Source organism: Cebus imitator, unplaced genomic scaffold, assembly GCF_001604975.1.
Source record: "Cebus imitator isolate Cc_AM_T3 unplaced genomic scaffold, Cebus_imitator-1.0 Scaffold41, whole genome shotgun sequence".
NCBI classification, from domain to species: Eukaryota; Metazoa; Chordata; class Mammalia; order Primates; family Cebidae; genus Cebus; species Cebus imitator.
In genome coordinates, this window is record NW_016107356.1 from 3,834,153 (window position 1) to 3,851,302 (window position 17,150).

The window sequence follows — 17,150 nt, forward strand, 5'->3', positions numbered from 1 at the left end:
CTTTCTTTTTTTTTTTTTTTTGAGACAGGGTATTGCCCAGGCTAGAGTGTAGTGGCCACGATCTCGGCTCACTGTAACCTCTGCCTCCCGGGTTCAAGCAATTCTCCTGCCTCAGCCTCCTTAGTAGCTGGGATTACAGGCGTGCACCACCATGCCCAGCTAACTTTTGTATTTTTAGTAGAGACAGGGTTTCACCATGTTAGTCAGGCTGGTTTCGAACTCCTGGCCTCAAGTGATCCGCCCACCTCGGCCTCCCAAAGTGCTGAGATTACAGGTGTGAGCCACTACACCCAGCCTAATATGTGTATTTTTGCTCTTCTACTCTTAAAACTCTCCTGAGCTCAAGGTAGTACTACTCATTGGGTCTCCAAAAAGAGTGTAGTTATCTTAGAGATATTTCACTGCACAAGGCTGGCAGCTTGATCTTGTATGGGGAACTCTCTCAGTTTCAAATCTAAACATTTTATCCCCTGCCATAAGCTGGAACAGAGGCATCAATGAAGTGAAATTAGTAATAAAATGTAGTAATTTTACACTGCAGTGGCTGCTGGATCAGATTTAGAAGTCATAACTGCCTCAAGTTTGAAGCCTGGCTCTCCTACTTATCAGCTGTATGACTTCGGGCTACTTAATTTTAACCTTTCTGGGACGGAGATCCCATATCTTAAATAATAATAGCAGTTATCTCAAAGGATTAAATAGTACATGCAAAGCACTCAGGGCAACATCATACTTTCAGAAATGTTGGCTATTTTAACTATTATTTCTGTAAGTTGGGCATATTTCAATTACTGAGAATCTCTAAAGTAGTTCTGAAGCCCACCTCACAGAGTTGCAAAGGGTTTGGTCAATGCAACCTTACTTTTCACACCTTTTAATTTCTGCAGTGGGCTACGGTAGCAGCCACTAGCACAGGTAGCTATTGAGCACTCCAACTGTGTCTAGTCGGAATTGAGATGTGCTGGAAGTGGAAAATACACATCAGATTTCGAAGATTTAATACGAAGAACGTAAAATCTCAATTTTAAAATATTTGATGAAGCAATGAAATAGCAATGTCTCGGATAATACTGGGCTAAATGAAGAATATAATTAAAATTAATTTCATGAGTTTCTTTTCACTTTTTAAATGTAGCTACCCCAAAACTTAAAATGGCATAAGGGGCTCGCACTATATTTGTACTGTACAGAGTTTAGGTAAAACCTTGCTGCTCATAACGTGGACAGCCGCACCTGGGAGCTTCTTAGAAACGCAGATGTTCGCGCTTGTACCCAGACCTATTCCAAGGCAATGCTTACATCTCGCTCCCGATTATTCCGCTGTTTAGCGGAATGAAGAGGGCAGATCTGGCTCCAAAGCCACATGCAGCGAATAACTACTAACTGCTTTCCGAATACAGCAAAGGGATGAGGAAGAAAGAACTGTCTGAGAAGTAACAGAGGAGGAAAATACACTCAAATTCTAGAAACAAGAAACAGTGGAGAAAGACTCAACCTGGGAGATTAAGTGGAAGGGCAATCCCAGACCTCCGTCTCCATAAAAGTAGAGGGAGATGCAAACTGAGATAAGACCTACAATCGAAACGCGTCAAGGTCCAGGAAACTGTCCCTCAAATCTAGTCTTACCCGCCCCTCAGCGGCCTCAGCTAAGCTAGGCCTGGGCCCGAACGAGTCTCCGGTTGGGGTTCGACGCGAACCACCATCCTCCCCAAGGCTGCACGGTTCCATGGGGCATCTCTCCACCTTTCGCTTAAAGTCCCGTTTCTCAAGACACAGAACGCGTTTCCTGGGGCTCACCTGCCTCTGAGCCGCCCCAACGGCCTGCACCTTCGCCACCGCCACCTTCAAGTCCTTCCGCAGAGAGCCCGCCCCCCGCTCCCATTGGTCAGGTCGCTCGTCACTCCTGAAGGGCGGGGTCGGACACGCGAGGCTGTCGAGGACGCCATGGCAACCGGTCTCGAAACTACATCTCCCGGCAGGTTCCGCTCGGGGGCGGGGGAAGAGGCGAGGCACCGCTTCAAGGGCTACCAATAAATGGGCGAAGTTGGAATCGCCTGGATGGGTTCCGTTTTATGCAAATTCTAACTGAAAACCACACCCTTCCTCATTCCAACCACAGCCCTTGCCAACCGCTTTGGGTTGTGCTTCGCCTCTCTTTTCTTTTCCACATTATTCTCTCCTTTAAAACCTCCAATAATTAAGTTAGTTAAGTGCATCCTATCTAGCGTCTCGCACGGAAACGAAAAGATGCACCGAAATCTTGGAACAAAATCTCTATAAACCACGATAGGGCAACATCAGACAAGAAATCTCCGGTTACGCCTACGTCGGGGGAAGAGGAGTGCTAATCTCGCCCCCCTCTCAACGCCTGCTGATTGGCTCATTTGGCTTGTCACTCTGTTGTCTTACATTTCTTTGGCTCTCGCTCCTTGGGTTGGCTCGGTGGGCGGGGCCAGTGGTAGGGGGCGGTGAGAAGGTGCGAGCCTCTTCTTCCGATTGGCAGGAGGTTTTCCCACCCATTTGTGGGCGGAGACGGGTGGATGGGGGCGGGGGAGGCAGGGGAGGGAGATGAGGAGATAGGCGGGAGCGAGGGAGCGAGGGAGGGAGAGAAGGAGGTAGAGAGGAGTGGAGGCGACAGGGGAGGGAGCGCAGCTTGGTTGCTCCGTAGTACGGCGGCTCGCGAGGAAGAACCCCGAGCGGGCTCCGGGACTGACGGAGAGGCGGGCGGGGATGATTTGCGGGGCTGCGGCTCCTGCGTCCCTCCCCGCGGCGCGTGAGCGGCACTGATTTGTCCCTGGGGCGGCAGCGCGGACCCGCCCGGAGATGAGGTGAGGAGCGGGCTGCACGGCGGCGGCCTGGACCGCGGGCGGCGGCGGGGGCGGGGGTCGGCGCGGGGGTCGGCGCGATGGCCGCCCGGGGCGTTCGACCCGCGCCCGGCGCTTGTCCCCCCGGCCGCCCTTCGCTCCTCGCCGCGCGCCCGGGAGACGGCGGCGGCCGCCTCTCCGCCTCGTCCTTCCCGTCCTCGGGGGCGGCGGCGGGGCGGCGGGCGGACCCGCACCGGGAGGCCGGGGGCCGCGGCGGGCCGTGGCGTGGCGGCCGCGGGACCGGCGTGGGGATGAATGGGCGCCGCGGCCCCGTCGCCGAGCGGGTTCTCTCCTGCCGCGGAGACCCCGGGCGGCCGCTCCTTCCCGGGCTGACCTCGCTGCCCTCGGCCACCGGCGCGGGGCGGCCCGGCCTCGCCTCCTGCTGGCGTCCCGGGAACCCGCGCTGGAGGGAGCGGCGCCGCCTCTGCTTGGAGCCCCGGCTCCTTCCTCGGCCCCTCACTCGCGTGCCTGCAGAATCCTGGGTCAGTGAAGGGCAGGCAATGCCGTTCGGCCCCAGGGCGCGCCGCGGGGCCGCCCCTGAAGGCATTTAACTGAGAGCGGCTCCCGCGCCCTGTGAGCGCGTCCCCGGGTCCGCCGCGTCCCTTCCCTTCTTACGCACCGACACGGTTTTGTGGTGCGGACCCAAGGCACAATTGCGGCCGCTTGCTTGCACGAGGGAATGCCATCAGAATTCCCAAGAAAAGGAAACCGGTGAGGAGTCGGCCGCACCTTCCTGCGCTTCTGCTTGCTTTGGGATTAGAAAACAACTTCGGAGATTACATTTCCTATGGGCAATCTTTTGTTGTGATTCAGACTCAAGAAGGCTTTGCTTTGGAAGAAATAGATTAGCGGCTTCTCTGTGGAGTTGGAGGCGATGGAGATTTTTATAGCCTCTTCAATATGAAAGTTTCCTCTAGAACTTTGCTATCATCAGTGCTATTCTGAGGGCAGCAGCAACCTGGAAATTTAAATATATGCAGGCTCCGGCCAGATGCGTTTCTTTGTGCCTGTCTGTTGGCATTCTTCTCTTGCTGTTCCCTCTTGATCAAAATGTACAGTTAATAAAAACAGGGCCAATGAGAGGGTGGATAATAACAGCAAATCCCATACAAACAAATGCCGCTAGAAATTCTCAGTTCTGTCATCGGGGAGGCAGTTTTGCTAATCCCGTGGAACGGATGAAGAGAAAGGCACAGAGATCTCATGGATTATGTAGTGGACAGGATGTGAGGACAGGAACTGGGGCCAGGACCCAGCAGGCCAGCTGGTTTGCATGGTGCCACTCCAAACTCCCAAAATATGAATAGGTGGAATGTATTTTTTGGGATATCTTTATTTTTAGATGACTTTAAGGCTGAGAGTGCAGAAGCTTAAACACCCTTCATAGTTATTATTTCTTAGTTTATCTCTGAGAACAAAATATGTTTCTGTTTAAAATTTCTTTTACTGGTTTGCTGGAAACATTTTGATGGGAGCTTCCTTGTAAGTAAAAACATTAAAAAATACATACGTATGAAAGAAAAATCCTTTCTGCAGGTGGATTTGTAAAGAATCCAGGGACTTTTAAGTCATATAAATTAAGGAGTGAGGAACACTAATTTGATGATGGTGTTAAAATTACTTCAGACACCTTTAAGTAATCCAGTAAAGATCATTTCTGATAGTATGATCTTTTTTAAAAAATGGTATTTCTGTATCTAAGAATATATCTGTTGAAATTACTGAGGTTCATGGTACCTTCAGAAATCTCCATTATTATTCTGCCTGAGTAAGAGAGGAAATGAACAAATTTTTAATGTACTTTGGAACCCTGTGGATTGCTCAGATACTAAGCATTGTGAAATAGGGCATAAAATAGGGTAGCAAGTTAGTTCTGTGAAATGTTTGTCTCTCCTGGCATTTTTTTTTTCTTGGCAGTTGGCTAGAAATTTTCTTTTTCTTAAAGCTTATCTCTAATATTGGTAGTAGAACCTCTGCTCAAGTTTATCTTTTCCCCAAATACCTAGATTAGGACAAACTATCAAAGCTCCTGTAAGAGATTAAGGAGGAGCTGATGGTAAACTCCTTTGCTTTATTTTTTATTTTTTTAAGACAGGGTCTGGCTGTGTCACTCAGGCTGGAGTGTAGTGGTGCAATCATGGCACGCTGCAGCCTCTAACTCCTGGGCTCCAGTGATCTTCCTGCCTCAGCTTCTGGTGTATCTGGGACCATGGGTGCATGCCACCATGGCCAGCTAGTTTTAAAATTTTTTTCTAGAGACAGGGTCTCTCTATGTTACTCAGGCTGGTCTAAAAGGCCTGCACTAAAGGATTCTCCCACCCAGGCACTAGGCCTCCCAAAGAGCTGGGATTACAGGGATGAGCCACTGTGCCTCGTCCAAATTCTCCTACTCTAAATCGTCTTTTTAATTTGCTAAAATTTGTGAGTTGTAGAGAATTAATGACATGAGAGTTGGGGTTATATTACACACCTCACATTATTCTGCCATAGAGCTATTGCCTTCTGAATGATCACTTCCTCCTGAATGGCTCCACTTACTGGTTGGGTTTCTCAAAGTGTGGACCACCGATCATTTACATCAGCGTTAATGGAGGCACTTGTTAAAAATACAGGCTTTGGGCATGGCGGCTCAAGCCTGGAATCCCAACACTTTGGGAGACTGAAATAGGAGGCTAGCTTGGGCCCAGGAATTTGAGACCACCTTGGACAACATAGAGAAACCTTGCTTCTGAAAAAATTAAAAAAAAAAAAAAATACGCTGGGCATAGTGACTCGTGCCTATATTCCCAGCTCTTCTAGAGGCTGGAGTGGGAGGTTCTGGTTCACTTGAGCCCAGGAGATCGAGGCTGCAGTGAGCCAGGATTGTCCTACTGCACTCTAGCATGGACAACAGAGAGCCTGTGTCCAAAGAGTAAGTAAGTAAATAAATAACATAAAAATAAATACACGTCTCTGTCACCTCACCTCAGAATCAGACAGCTGGAGGTGGGGCCCTGGAGTTGGTATTTTTAATGCCTTCTCCAGGAATTTCTCCTGCATAGGGAAGTTGGAAACCAATGGCTTCCTTCTTGCTGAGCATCTCCTGAGACCAGCTCCTGAAGTGGATAGAAAGTTGTTTTTTTTTTTTTTTTTGAGACAGGGTCTCGCTCTGTTGCCAGGCACCAGGCTGGAGTGCAGTAGCGTGATCTCGGGTCACTGCAACCTCTGCCTCCCAGGTTCAAGCAATTCTCCTACCTCAGCCTCCCAAGTAGCTGGGACTACAGGCGCACGCCACCACGCCCAGCTAATTTTTGTATTTTTAGTAGAGACAGGGTTTCACCATGTTGGCCAGGATGGTCTCTATCTCTTGACCTCGTATTCCCCCCGCCTTGGCCTCCCAATGTGCTGGGATTACAGGTGTGAGCCACCTCGCCTGGCCCCGATAGAAAGTTTTTCAAGTGGCAGGTTAAGTTTTATGCCTTAGGCTGCTAATAAAAAACAATTAACCATGACCTTCAGCTGCATAATTGTACCTGTCATGTACCTTTCAGAAGGCAGAGGCTTTGGTTCACCACTGTACCACCAGGGCCTAAAACAGTGCCTGGCAGAACTTAATTAAATATTTGTTGAGTGAATACATGAACTACATTGCAGTAAGGCCAATTGTTTTTGTTTTTTTTTTTTGAGGTGGAGTGTCACTCTGTTGCCCAGGCTGGAATGCAGTGGCATGATCTCAGCTCACTGCAACCTCCACCTCCCGGGTTCAAGCAGTTCTCTGCTTCAGCTTCCCAGGTAGCTGGGATTACAGATGCCCACCACCATTCCAGGCTAATTTTTTTGTATGTTTAGTAGAGATGGGGTTTCACCATTTTGGCCAGGCTGGTCTTGAACTCCTGACCTCACGGTTTGAAATCCTGACTGAACTCCTGATCCACCTGCTTTGGCCCCCCAAAGTGCTGGGATTACAGGTGTGAGCCATTCCACCCGGCCAGGCCAATCTTTTAAAAGTTTACTTGTCAAATTAATCTGTAACTTAGTAGTCACTGATTTTTTAAATTAGGAGCCACAAGCAGCATACCCCAGTGACTCCTGTAAGTTTGGTTAGTTTAGAAGGGAGAGACCTTTCCCAGGAGTAGTGTGCTCGAGGCGATTAGCCAGAAAGAAGATTCACAGCAAAGCATTTGCTTAGAGACTCCAAATGTAAATTTAAGTCACAGTGTAGTGATACATCTTATGTCATACTTACATTTGGTATATTGTCTTATATCGAAATACCGTTTTATAAACCATAATTCCAACATACTGCTATAAAAATTGGTTGCTAACAAATACAGAAAGTTGTTATGTTTTCCAATTTCACTTTTCATGTTAATAAAATTTGACCTTTACCCCTTCTTTTCAAGAGTTCACCACAGGGCACCATAGATATTATGTAGTTAAGAATGCAGACTCTGGAGAATATTGTGTTTGACTACACGTAGTTGGTGAGTTTGATCTACCCTCTCAATGCCTCATTTCTCAGCTGAAAATAGGAATAGCAATAATAAAGTTCAGATATTTCTAAGTGCTTACTTATATAAGTTTCTGAGACACATCCACTTAATAAATGGTAGTTATAGTGATGATAAAGAATTAGGATGTATAAAAATACATAAAACTCTAAAGCTAACCCATTAAAGTGTTGTACTACTGTACTTTATGGTAGTAAGTAGAAATCTGTTGCTTAAAAAGGAAGTTTCTTTGGTGATGTGTGCCTGTAGTCCCAGCTACTTTGGAGGCTGAGGTGGAGAATCACTTGAACCTAGGAGATCAAGGCTACAGTGAGCTATGACTGCGCCACTGCACTCCAGCCTGGGTGACAGAACAAGGCCCAATCTCAAAAAAAAAAAAAAAAAAAGAAAAAGGAAAATATTTCTTTTGCTAACTTTTTGGTACTATGTATAATTTTTTTCTTTTTCTTTTGAGATGGATTCTCACTCTGTTGACCAAATGGGAGTGCTCTGGAGTGATTTCGACTTACTGGAACCCCTTCCTCTTGGGTTCAAGTGATTCTCCTGTCTCAGCCTCCCAAGTAGCTGGGATTACAGGCACATGCCACCATGCCTGGCTGATTTTTTGTATTTTTAGTAGAAACGGTGTCACCATGTTGGCCAGGCTGGTCTTGAACTCCTGACATGATGATCCACCCACCTTGGCCTCCCAAAGTACTGGGATTATAGGCGTGAGCTACCATGCTCAGTCTGTGTAATTTTTTAATTGAACAACTAGACTAAACATTAAAAGTATTTAATAAGCTACCAGATATGTATGAGTAACTCTAAGTTTCGAAAATAAATATTAAATCTCATGATCACTTTTAGGTTGAAATATAGTTTATGATAAGCAACAAATATTCTTTGTATTTAAAAAGATAATTGTATGTTTTGTGGTAGAAAAATTGAAATACAGAAAAGTAAAGGTGGAAAACTATAAAATACCCATCAGTTGGCCAGGCACAGTGGCTCACACCTGTAATCCTAGCACTTTGAGAAGCTGAGGCGGGCAGATCCTGAAGAAAAGAGGTGGAGACCATCCTGGCCAACATGGTGAAACCCTGTCTCTACTAAAAATACAAAAATTAGCTGGGTACGGTAGCACATGCCTATAGTCCCAGCTACTGGGGAGGCTGAGGCAGGAGAATTGCTTGAATCTGGGAGGTGGAGGTTACAGTGAGCCGAGATCGCACCACTGCACTCCAGCCTGGTGACAGAGCCAGACTCTGTCTCAAAAACAAAACAAACCAAAAAACCCTGTAAATCTACTACCTGCATATATATATTTCTTCAAATACTTTTGTGTGGGTGCATGTGGCTATTCATACACAACTTCTGGCAACAAAAGTGGGATCCTGCCATACATATGGTTATAACCTGCTTTTTTTCTGTTTAACATGCTGTTGTGAGTGTCTCTCCCTATATATATTGTCAATTATAACCATTTTAGTAACCAAATAATATTCCGTTTTATGGCTCTATAGTTTTTTTTTTTTTTTTTTTTNAGAGTGAGACCCTGTCTGAAAACCAACCAACTAACCAACCAATATCTAATTTTTTTTTTTTTTTGAGACGGAGTCTTGCTGTGTCACCCAGGCTGGAGCATAGTGGCGCAATCTTGGCTCGCTGGAACCTCTGCCTCTCAGGTTCAAATGAATCTCCTGCCCCGGCCTCCCGAGTAGCTGGGATTACAGGTGCCCACCACCATGCCCGGCTAATTTTTGTATTTTTGGGAAAGACAGGTTTTACCATGTTGGTCAGACTGGTCTTGAACTCCTGATCTTGTGATCTGGCCGCCTAGGCCTCCAAAAGTGCTGGGATTATAGGTGTAAGCCACTGCGCCAGCCAAGAAAGTGAATTTTAAGCAAGTTAATCTATTTGAATTCATCACTGCTCTTTCAGTGTTTTTCTAGCAAAATTAACAATAGTTAGCTTGCTTTATTAGCTTACTGTCCAGAGAGAACATGGGTTAAATTGTTTTGGCTTCAGCTCACTGGACTGAGTTTTTCTGTGCTGCCTAGCTCAGTTTTCAGGTGGTCACCAAAACCTATTGTTGTTTTTATGTGGTGTGGGGGCTGCTGAAGCCATGTGGTAGTGTGTTTGGCTCTTTGTTGAGTGGTGGAGCCAGGAGTGGAACTGAGGGATGTGGCAGAGTTTTGGATTCAACTAAATCTGAATGTGAAAATAACTAGGTCTGGCCGGATGCGGTGGTTCACACTTGGGCATGGTAGTATGTGCCTATAATCCCAGCTATTCAGGAGGCTGAGGCAGGAGAACTGCTTGAACCTGGAAGGCAGAGGTTGCAGTGAGCTGGTATCATGGGATTGCACTTCATCCTTGGCGGTAGAGCAAACCTCTGCCTCAAAAAAAAAAAAAAAGAAAAGAAAAGAACAAGGTCATAGCAACATAGCAAGTGGTCAGAGTTTCACCCTTGGTGGTTAAAATTAAATATCCTCTCTCTAATACAAGAGGACAGTGCTTTTGCTCCTCTGTTGCGCTGGTGAGCATTTGATGTGTTCCTCGCGTTATGTCTGCAAATCGTTCTGGTGTCTGGTGGCATGCATTTGCAAGACACGGATATAGTTTATGGACATGGAAGAGGTCAACTGACGTGCCAGGCTTTAACCAACCTAGTTTAGAAAGACACTGACTCTTCCCATAGAAACACTGAAACAGGATGCCATTGGAGCCATTCGTTTTGTGTGTTTGTGTCTGTCTGTGTGTGTAGGGCTAATTACTTCTCTGCAAGGCAAATTTCCTGAGCAGTTTTATTCTTCTAGCACAGACAAAATGTTGTGTAAATGCATACATCATTCCAGTGTATTATTTATAAGAGCGTCCATTGTGAATCCAGTGTTTTATAAAAACCAATTCATTTCTGTGGTGAACTTAAGATAGTAGATTTTAAAACCAAGTTATCTTTCAGTTTCTGAAGTTATTTGAAACTCAGCTGCTCCATTCTTGCAGAATTGGGGTATTGGATTTTGGCCACTGATGAATAAAAGCTATATAGCTACTAACAAGAGAAACCTTGAAAAATTGACAGCAAAATGAGTGCCATTCTTGGTATATTGCAGATTTCAATGAATAGTAGTTTCCTCTGCCTTTATTTCTCCTCTTTCCTGTGCTTAATATAAAGAGCTAAAATTAAACAAAGTCATTAAATGAAAATAGGTCTATATTACAGGTAGCACAGCTTATTTTTAGACCCCTTGAGATACAGTTATTACAATTTTTATAGTATTATTTAAATGATTAGAGGAGGAAGAAACTTGGTAGTGGTGTTACCAGGATGTTAGCTCCATGAGGGCAGGGAGTTGTCCAGGGTATTAGCCCCCAGCCCTAAAGCAGCACCTGCTGTCTGGCAGACATACAAGGCTTATTTGTTGGCTTATTAAATAAAGGAGTGCGGTGGCTTATGCCTGTAGTCCCAAGCACTTTGGGAGGCCAAGGCGGTGGGATCGCGAGGTCAAGAGATCGAAACCATCCTGGCCAACATGGTGAAACCCCATCTCTACTAAAAATACAAAAATTAGCTGGGGGTGGTAGCGTGCGCCTTTAGTCCCAGCTATTTGAGAGGCTGAGGCAGGAGAATCGCTTGAACCTGGGAGGCGGAGGTTGTAGTGAGCCGGGATCGAGCCACTGCACTTCAGCCTGGCAACAGAGCAAGACTCCGTATCAAAATAAATAAATAAATAAATAAAAAATAAAGGAGTATTTGAGGCCCTTCAAGACTGGAGGCCAGAGGGCTCTGAGCTAGTACTGGGGACAAGAGAGGTGAGGAGTGAAAGAGAGGCTCACCTGGGACTTGATTCAAAATATCTGGGGAGTAGGAAGCTACTGTAAGTTTCAAGCAGAGGAGTCCCATGATGTGCTTTTGTTTAAAAAGCTCCCTCTGGATATCATGTGGGAGTGGATTGGAGGAGGGATAGAGAGGAGCAATGCTTTGATGCCACGTCCAGCTGTCTATGGATGTTGATGTTTCTGCCTAGCCTTCTACTTTATCTTTGTGAGGAGGATAATATGGTTTACTTTGTGAGGTCTCAGGGATGTTTGAGATGAATGGTAATTTGTATAAACTTTCTGGAGTTCTTTGAGGAAAAGAGAACCCCATAAAATTACTATTATTATTGATCAAATGAAATAGCAGTGTGAAATAATTATTTAGCTTTATAAACTAATTGAGGTTATGAATATAGATTTCTGATAGGAGAGATTTTTCTGCTTCCTTTTCTTTTTTTTTTTTGAGACGGAGTTTCGCTCTTGTTACCCAGGCTGGAGTGCAATGGCGCAATCTCGGCTCACCGCAACCTCCGCCTCCCGGGTTCAGGCAATTCTCCTGCCTCAGCCTCCTGAGTAGCTGGGATTACAGGCACGCGCCACCATGCCCAGCTAATTTTTTGTATTTTTAGTAGAGACGGGGTTTCACCACGTTGACCACGATGGTCTCGATCTCTTGACCTCGTGATCCACCCGCCTCGGCCTCCCATAGTGCTGGGATTACAGACGTGAGCCACCGCGCCCGGCCTCTGCTTCCTTTTCTTAATGAGAGAAGTCGTAAATGTATGGAAATGAATCCTTAAAATAGTTGGCTTATGCTTTGTCTATAGAAGCTGTTTGTTCTCTTTGAGAAAGACCTATTTTGTAAAAAGCTGCTGTTGTCTGTCCAATCGGGAGTTTTAATTAGTAACAAAGGGAGGGAAATCCCACAGTAATTGTAACCTTACATTACTTCTTAGTTCAATTAGTTTTAAACCACAGTCATTATCTGTTATCTTCAGTTGTTTTGATCTTGGAAGATGAAGTGATATTACAGTTGTGATTTGGTAATTTAAAAATAACATGTTTTTCCTGCTACAAAAGGAATAGATGTTTCTTGAAGAAAACTTTTGAAAACGTGTGTAAGGAAAGAAGACTAACGCCTACCAAGATCTTACCATCCAGTGATAATGACTGTTAATACCCTGTGAAGGTCAACATGCTCAAATTACCCAGCAGGTGCCTGGTGTGAAGCTGCTCAGCCTGGAAGACTTGAAGGCCTATTAGGGACCATAAGCACTGAAGGTAGTCCTATCAGAAGGACAGTCCAGGGCCAGTCAACCCAGATCTTTGTAGTTCTGGGAGGATGCGTCCTGGTGTTGCTACATCTTCTAGTTATTTAAGAGAATGTGGATTTAATATGAAATCTTCTGATTTTTATGTGGGCTACACTTTATTTTGTTAACACACTGGGGGTTAGAGCATACCTGAGGGCTGAATTCAGTCTATGTTGCCTTGCCAGTTTGTAACCTCAGGTACATACAGTTTTATAGCCTGTGTTTGTCACTTAATTTGCAGTCCTTTTTGCTATATTATCACGTATGTAATCAGTCACTTACTGCTGGTATAGATTCTTTGTCTTTTTGCTTTTTAATGAAGGCAGGTAAAATTCTTGGACCGAAAGATGTTTGCAAAGCCTTTGCGGCATGCTGCCCTCAGGTAGATTCCTCCTATCATGTAAAAGGTACTTGTTTCCTGTTCTTTTACCAGGACTGGGTAAAACTGTCTCCAAAAACATGGTAGCCAATTTTATTTATTTTAACTTGCCTTATTTTCTGTATTACCAATGAATGTGAATGATTATTAAATGCCTATTGGCCTTATACGAATTTATTTGGTAACTAGCCTGTCATCATTCCCCAAAACTGAGTACATTAGTATCTTTGGCACAACTATAATCCATTTTAAGTACTATGATTGGAAAGTTCTTTTTTTTTTTTTTTTTTTTGAGACGGAGTCGCTGTTGCTCAGGCTAGAGTGCTGTGGTGTGATTGTGGCCCACTGCAGCCTCTGCCTCCTGGATTCAAGCAGTTCTCTGCCTCAGCCTCCTGAGTAACTGGGATTACAGGTGCCCACCACCACACCTGGCTAATTTTTGTATTTTTAGTAGAGACGGGGTTTCACCCTCTTGGCCAGGCTGGTCTTGAACTCCTGACCTCATAATCCACCTGCTTTGGCCTCCCAAAGTGCTGGAATTACAGATGTGAGCCATTGTACCTGGCCGGGAAGTTCTTTTGTGTTTTTTTTTCTTTTCTGTTTTTTGAGAGTCTCGCTTTTTCGCCAGGCACCAGGCTGGAGTGCAGTGGTGCGATCTCAGCCCACTGCAACCTCCACCTCCCCGCTTCAAGCAATTCTCCTGCCTCAGCTTCCTGAGTAACTGGAACTACAGGTGTGCACCGTCATGCCCAGCTAATTTTGTATTTTAGTAGAGATGAGGTTTCGCTATGTTGGCCAGGATGGTCTCGATCTCTTGACCTCGTGATCCACCCGCCTCGGCCTCCCAAAGTGCTGGGATTACAGGCATGAACCACCCTGCCCGGCCCGTTTGTGTTTTTTTTTTTTGAGACAGAATCTTGTTTTGTTGCCCAGGTTGGAGTGCAGTGGCACAACCTTGGCTCACTGCAACCTCCACCTCCCCGATTCAAGTGATTCTCCTGCCTCAGCCTCCCAAGTAGCTGGGACTGCAGATGTGTGTCACCATGCCTGGCTAATTTTTGTATTTTTAGTAGAGATGGGGTTTCTCCATGTTGGTCAGGCTGGTCTCGAACTCCTGACCTCAGGTGATCTGCCCGCCTTGGCCTCCCAAAGTGCTGGGATTACAAGTATGAGCTACCACGCTTGGCCAGATTCTGTCTTAAAACAACCATATATAACCTTTTTGACTCCCCAAAAATGTAACTACTAATGACCTATTGTTGACCAGAATCCTTACTGATAACATAGTCAACGAATACATACTTTATATGCTATATATATATTATATACTTTATGTATTTTTTTTTTTTTGAGACAGTTCCACTCTTGTTGCTCAGATTGGAGTGCAATGGCATGATCTCAGCTCACAGCAACCTCCGCCTTCCGGGGTCAAGCAATTCTCCTGCCTCAGCCTCCCAAGTAGTTGGGATTACAGGCATGTGCCACCACACCCAGCTAATTTTGTATTTTTAGTAGAGATAGGGTTTCTCCATGTTGGTCAGGCTGGTTTTGAACTCCTGACCTCAGATGATCTGCCCACTTTGGTCTCCCAAAGTGTTGGGATTACAGGCAGGAGCCGCTGCGCCCGGCCTTAAGTACTGTATTCTTACAATAAAGTAAACTAGTGAAAGGAAAATAGTATTAAGAAAATTATAAGGAGGAGAAAAATATATTTACTGTTCATTAAGTGGAAGTGGATCATCATAACATTCTTCATCTTCATTGTCTTCAGTTCGAGTAGGCTGAAGAGGAGAAGGGAGGGTTGGTCTTGCTGTCTCAGGGGTGACAAAGGTAGAAGGAAATCTGAATATGAGTGGACCCGCACAGTTAAAACTCATGTTATTCAAGGGTCAACTACTTAGACAAACCTAGGTGGTATAGCCTACTGTGCACCTAGGTGATATGGTATAGCCTATTGCTTCTAGGCTACAAAGCCCTACAGCGTTTATTATACTGTAGGCAGCTGTAAGTAGTAAGTAATACTTACTTAATACAGTAGTGAGTATTTGTGTATTGAGACATATCTAAACATAGAAAAGGTACAGTAAAAATATGGTGGTGTAATCTTGTGGGACCATGATTGTATATGCAGTCCATCATTGACTCTGACAGTATTGGCTTCATGACTGTACCTACTGGATCCTTTGGGCACTTATAAATTCAACATGTCTAGAACATTCCTCACTTGCCACCGTTGTTCTTACCAACCTCTTCCTCTGTATATCCCATCTTGGTGAATGATAGTATTATCTATCCTTTTGTTAATTGTTTCAGCAGTTATTTATTGATTACTTACTGTATATCAGTGTAGTTTGTTGTATAGTTTTATATCATTTTGTTCCTGATTCCTAGCACAGAGCTGCCAAAAACTTTGGAATTTCCTGGGCAGTGGGAGTGTCTTGTTATTCATGATGAGCCCTTTTGGATCTCATCTGAGTTCATGCTAATGAAGTGGCTCCTCGGAATGAGGGGCTGGACAGCCTCAGAATGGGGACTGGTCTGGAGGAAGCAATCAGCAAACTGCTAGATTGGAGGGTTGGAACTTTCAGCCCTCCACCACCACCAGCTCCAGGGAAGAGAGAGGGACTGGAGATTGAGTTTGGTCAAGTGGTCAGTGATATACTCAATCGTGCTTATGTAATGAAATTGCAAATGAAAGTCCTGAAACTATGAGGTTTGGAGAGCTTCTGGGTTGGTCAACACATGCTGTGCAGAAAGGTGGGTGCCTGTACTGCACAGAGGAGAAGAGGGCATGGAAGCTGTGTACCTCCCCTCCCCCATACTTTGTGTTGTGAATCTCTTCCATTTATCTGTTCCTGAGTTGTGTAGAGCTTTTGCATGTTCGATGAGTTGTTCTAGTCAGTTACTGAACTTGAAGTGGAGTTATAGGAACCCCTAAATTTGTAGTCAGACTGGCAGATGTGCTGGTAGCCTGGGGGTATGCGAGACTTGAGGCTGGCATCTGAAGTGGGGAATACTTGTGGGACCAAGTCTTACCTGCACTAACACCAGTAGTATCAGAATTGAAGCGAACGGTAGGATACCCAGTTAGTGTTGGAGAACATTTTAAGAACTCAATCTGCCTATGGTGTTTTTGTATACTGTGTCTGTATACAGTATAGACTTAGTACCTGCCTTTAAGCTAGATAGATGAAGAAGGAGTTATAAGTTAGCTGTGTAAGCTATTCATGGACTAAGTCAGCAGCCTGTACTCTTTTTTTTTTTCCTAACATAGATAAGGTCTTGCTTTGTCACCCAGGCTGGAGTGTGGTGGCATGATCATGGCTAACTGCAGCCTCAACCTCCCAGGCTCAGGCAATCCTCTTACGTCAGCCTCCCAAGTGGCTGGGACCACAGGTGTGCATCACCACACCTGGCTAATTTAAAAAAAAATTTTTTGTGGAGATGACAATCTCACTATGTTGCCCAGGCTGGTCTCAAACTTCTGGGCTCAAGCAGTCTTCCCGCTTCAGCCTCCCAAATGCTGGGATTAGAGGTGTGAGCCACTGTACCCAGCCTGGATTCTGTCTGATGCTGAAGTTGCTTGATTCTGTCAGTTCAGCCTCTGAAAGATCGTTTGAATTCACTGCTTTCTAGCCTCACAGCTGTGGTCTTATTCTAGGCCTTTATATATTTTTTCACTTTACTAGGTCTTAATGGTTGCTGCTTTGTGACTTGTCTGGCTTCTCTGTTCTGCTTCATTTTACACACCCATGTTGCCAAAATAATCTTTGTTATGTGCTGCCCCCACAATAAGATCTTTCCCTGTGCTTTTATCTCCTAAGGTGGTGGGCCTCAAGCTGTTTGGTATCAAAACCCTTGCTAACCCCAAGGAATTTTTCTTCATGTGGATTTTTGTCTATCACTCCACCAGATGAGAAATTAAAACCAAGAAATTTATATTTAAAATAACTATAAGGCTGGGCGCGGTGGCCCACGCCTATAATCCCAGCACTTTGGGAGGCCGAGGCGGGTGGATAACGAGGTCAAGAGATCGAGACCATCCTGGTCAACATGGTGAAACCCCGTCTCTACTAAAATTACAAAAATTAGCTGGGCATGGTGGCGCACGCCTGTAGTCCCAGCTACTCGGGAGGCTGAAGCAGGAGAATTGCTTGAACCCAGGAGGCAGAGGTTGCAGTGAGCCGAGATCAAGCCATTGCACTCCAGCCTGGGTAACAAGAGCGAAACTCTGTCTCAAAAAATAAATAAATAAAATAAAATAACTATAATAAACCCATTACATGTTAACATAAATAAC

At 45.2% G+C, this 17,150-nt stretch overlaps 2 protein-coding genes across 10 annotated transcripts in view; one reads left to right on the plus strand and one right to left on the minus strand.

Moving 5' to 3' along the window:
• CRYZL1 (crystallin zeta like 1) overlaps nt 1–2,401 on the minus strand; it is a 52,112-nt gene extending 49,711 nt beyond the window's left edge. For both annotated transcript variants that reach the window (XM_017526175.2, XM_017526174.2), the window contains exon 1: nt 1,798–2,401. The gene's annotated coding sequence lies outside the window, so the exon portion shown is untranslated. The remainder of the gene's footprint in view (nt 1–1,797) is intronic.
• Nucleotides 2,402–2,520: 119 nt separating this feature from the next.
• The window catches only part of ITSN1 (intersectin 1), a 243,004-nt gene continuing 228,374 nt past the window's right edge, over nt 2,521–17,150 (plus strand). For all 8 annotated transcript variants that reach the window (XM_017526161.2, XM_017526162.2, XM_017526163.2 and 5 more), the window contains exon 1: nt 2,521–2,828. The gene's annotated coding sequence lies outside the window, so the exon portion shown is untranslated. The remainder of the gene's footprint in view (nt 2,829–17,150) is intronic.